Here is a 4,680-nt window from a genome sequence, read left to right on the forward strand (position 1 = left end):
TGCTCTCCATGGCAAAGTATGCAAAGCATCTGCAGCTGAGCTGAAATTAGCCCTATCCTGATGTTCCTCTCTAAATGTTTCCCCGTTATCTCCCTCTTGTCTTGATAGCTAATATAGTTCCTACAGCTGCTATATCATATTAGGTCAGAGCAATGAAAACGAATGCCATTTTCTTGATGGCTTATGCAGAATTGTTGTAATTTGAATCAAGTCTCACTAGCCTCTTTCTTTCTCTCCTATTCTTTCTGCCCCTCATACTGAATATATTGGGGTCCTGGCGAGCTGCCATTCTACTGCACATTAGAAATGGTAGAGTTTTCCTCTATCTGATTCTCTAAAATGAGTTCACGAAAAGGTGCAGACCCAGCACATTTGTGGTTTTTCCTATAAATTACTTTAACACTGTGTCCAATCATATATATAATTTCAGATTTTCAATTTCAACTCGCTGCTGTGTCAGCACAGACTCCACTGATATGTCTAACGTATTTAGCTTAAAATGAATCGGATGGCATTTCATTACCAGGAAGATAATATTTTTGAATATGTTTGCTGCATGGCAGGATCCATCATTATTCTGCCATTTTATGTTCGGAGTGTGTAATAGCTTTTTAATGCTTTGATGTATTTTATTTATATATGTAATATTTTTCTAATATCATGGGGTGGTTTAACTCATTGAACACATTATACAGTCTTAATTGAATGCTTTTAAATATTAGTTAGGGAGGGAAAGCTTAACAAATTGCCAATATTTTGTTTGAAATTTAATAGACAGTAGTTGAAACACCAAAAAAACCATCTCATTCTCACTCCTTCACATTGCTCCTCAGCTCCCTCTGACACTCCAAACACTTTGAAAGGAAAAAAAGGGGAAAGAAAATCCCACAGTCCCCTGAGACGCTCAAGCTGTCAGCATGAAGGTAAGTAATGCAGGAAAACTTGAACGTGCCCAACTGTGAATGACAGAAGCCCTCTTATTGGAAGAAGCTTCTGACAGGCCTGAAATCCTTAATACCTGGTTTCTCAGTCCTTTGACCAAAGTTATGGAATTTTAAAACTACTAAGAATTTCTTCAAAGTTGGTTGCGGTGAGTTTGGGGTTTTTTGCTTGCAAGGAGAAGATGCTACTTATGTACATTAGAATAATACCACAGTTTAAATTTGCCCCAAGAGAACAGGTAAGTATTAAAGGGCATTTCTTGATATTAGCAGCAAATGTTAAACTGAGCCATGTTAACTGCTCCTTGCACTGGATTACTCTTGTATGTGTGCTTGGGATTGCCCTGACCTTGCACTTGGCCTTGTTGAACTTCATGAGTTTCACATGGGTCCCCCTCTCAAGCCTGTCACAGTCCCACTGGATGCTATCCCTTCCCTCCAGCATGTTGGCCACACCACACAGCTTGGTGCTGTCAGCATTCTTGCTGGGGGTACACTCCATGCCATGGTCCCTGTCACCAACAAAGCTGTTAAACAGCACCGGTCCCAATACCAGCCCCTGAGGACACCACTCGTCACTGCTCTCCACTTGGACATTGAGATATTGACCACAGCTCTTTGAGTGTGACCATCCAGCCAATTCCTTATCCAACAAGCGGTCCATGTGTCAAATCCATGTTTCTCCAGTTTAGAGAGAAAGAAGTTGTGTGGGAAATTGTAAAATGCTTTGCGTAAGTCCAAGTAAATGGTGTCAATTGCTTTTTCCTTATCCACCAACACTGTAACCCCACCCTAGAGGGCCCACACGTTTGTCAGGCACAATTTGCTCTTAGTTAAGCCATGTTCACTGTCAACGAGCACCTCCTTATTTTTCGTGTGCCTAAGCATAGTTTCCAGGAGGATATACTTCATGATCTTGATGGGCACGGAAGTGAGACTGACCAGCCTGTGGATCCTGAGGCTCCTTTTTCCTTTTTTGAAAATGGGGGTTACCCTACCCCATTTTCCAGTCAGTGCGAACTTCTCCAGAAAGGTGATGTTAGATTAACTATGACCTTCTACATCAAATTTTTGCATTATCATGTTCCTTTGCTTTTAAAAGAAGCTTTAGTGACTCATTTTTACAATAGTTCTGTTTGTTCACAGGAAAGTCTCCTTCCCCAAACAGCCAGTTTAATATTGCAGAAAGCATCATTATCCCTAAGGTATTTCAGGTACACTTTTCAGAGGAGGAAATGCATTGCTATCCTTCTTAGAGCAGCGGCAAGGTACAAATAAGTCAAAGTCAACCTTTACTTAAACTTCACGGGATTGCATGTTTCTCAGAAGTACCAAGTGTCTTTTAGTCCTATTGAAAATGGCTGTGTGTTTCTGAAAATCACCTTCCTCCTTTAGATGTCTAAATATGGAGCTAGGGATCTGTCTCTGCATTTTGTAGCCAAAAGCCCTAGTCATCAGGGGTAGTTAGGTATCTAAGTTGTGTTGAAAAATGAAAGCATTTGAGATCCAAATATTTTGCAATATCTGATTTTGGCTATGAGATGGTTAGGAGCAGACATCAAGAGACAGCACTTAATTTCATCTTATTTTACTGCTTGCTATGACAGGCAGAATAATGAATTTATATTTAGGAAAAGTGGCATTTTAATATGGACTAACTGATGTTAAATAACTAGCAGAACCACTTAAGATGGGGGCTAGAGAAAAAAAAGAACTTAAAAATTTGTAATTAATAACCCCAAAAAGAAAAGGCTGAAAATTATAGTAACACATTGTTTGTTGGTCCAGTGGGAATTTGTGCTGAAAAATGAGAATCTCAAAAGAGCTTTATGCTTCTCAACAAAAGTTATTGGAAAATAAAAAACATTCTAGGTAAGTCCCTTTTATTTATTGTTGGGGTTTAATTTCTTCTTTTAAGTTTTTCCCTGTGTGACAGACCACAGCAATAATTCATATCTAAAATATAGCAGATAACTTCATAAGAGCTCCTTCTCATATTCCCCAAATGGTTGGATTATCAAGATAATAGGCGAAACCCTCTTTCTTCACCAATCACAACATGCTTTCCCTTTACTGTTCTATGCAGACTACTTCATCATCCAATACAATTTTGTGAAACAGATTCCTGAAGGAAATTATCAATATACAGATCTTCACATATGTACTAGCAAACAGATCAAGAGAAGTTAGTGTGAAAACACACATATTCACATGTATACTTTTCTTCAACTATTATTCCAGAATGCCCTGCTGATGGTTCTTTGCAATTATGATCTGCCTGAAGATCACACACCTGCTGCAATGACAATGTTAGTGCCAAAACATTACAGCAGAAGTTTTCAGGTTTGCTAGGTTAGCATACATTAACCATAGAATCACAGAGTCATAAAACAATAGAATGTTGGGAAAGATCTCTATGATCATCATATCCAACCATTAACCCAGCACTGCCAAACCCACCACTAAAATATGTCCCCAAGTGCCACATCTACCTGTCTTCTAAATACCTCCAGGGATGGTAACTCCACCACTTCCCTGGGCAGACTATTACAGTGCTTGGCAACCTTTTGGTGAATAACTTTTCCTTAATATTCAATCTAAGCCTCTCCTGGCACAACTTAAGACTGTTCCCACAAGTGTTATCACATGTTATGTGAGAGACTGACCACTACAACTTTTTTCAGGTATTCTAGGGAGCAGTAAGGTCTCCCCTCAGCTTCCTTTTCTCCAGGTTAAATACCCACATCTTCCTCAGCCGCTCCTCACAGGACTTGTGCTCTAGAACCTTCACCATCTCCTTTGCCCTTTTCTGGACACATTCCATGTCTGTCCTGTAGTGAGTGACAGGCCCAAAACTGGACACAGGATTTGAGGTGTGGCCTCACCAGTGCTGAATACAGGGGCATGATCCCTTCCCTAGTTCTGCTGACCACACAATTGCTGATATTAGCCAGGACGTGATTTACCTTCTAGGCCACCTGGGAACACTGCTGTCTCATGTTCATCTCTCTAGCAAACCCTCAGATCCTTAGCAGCTGCGCAACTTTCCAGCCACTCTTCCCCAAGTCTAGTATTGCATGGAGCTGTTGTGAGCAATGGGGACAAAGTCAAAGCCTCTTTTACATTTCAGATCTGAAAGATGGCAAGTGACTGATTCTTTATTCAGGATCCATTCTGCTTAGTAAATTTGAAAGGTAGTTCAAATACTTCAAAGGCCAAGGTGTTAATTTCAAAACCACTGAGTAGTTGAATTTGAATAACTCAAGCTGTCAGATATTGACTTGTACCTCAGTTTCTCCATTGAAAGTTAATGGTAAAATTTTTAACTCACTGGAATTGTGAGTCACACAAATTCGAAGATAAGTTAACTTGGAACCCTTCAAGTCAATTAACCCCCCAGCACATCCATCTCCAAACATAAGGCAATGTCTCATTGAACTAACTCAGCCCTGAAAGTGGATGTATTCAACTACATGTATCTTTGTTTAGAACGTACCCTCAATTAGAAGCTCCTCTCCTTCAGTAACTGTACCATTACGCTGCAAGCCTCCAGGGAAACTAATTAAACTCAATAGATGCTGCACTCCATTTAAAGCTATAAAGAAAAGTAATTGAATATTGTAGGAACTCTGGACTTGAAATAAAGATATATATGACGAACAGAAATCAATCCACACCCCCCCAATTAATTCCAAACCCCCACTAATTTTAACCCTTCCATAGACTGTTGCTCCAGGTA

The sequence above is a fragment of the Corvus brachyrhynchos genome, unplaced genomic scaffold (assembly GCF_000691975.1).
Source record: "Corvus brachyrhynchos isolate BGI_N302 unplaced genomic scaffold, ASM69197v1 scaffold399, whole genome shotgun sequence".
NCBI lineage: Eukaryota > Metazoa > Chordata > Aves > Passeriformes > Corvidae > Corvus > Corvus brachyrhynchos.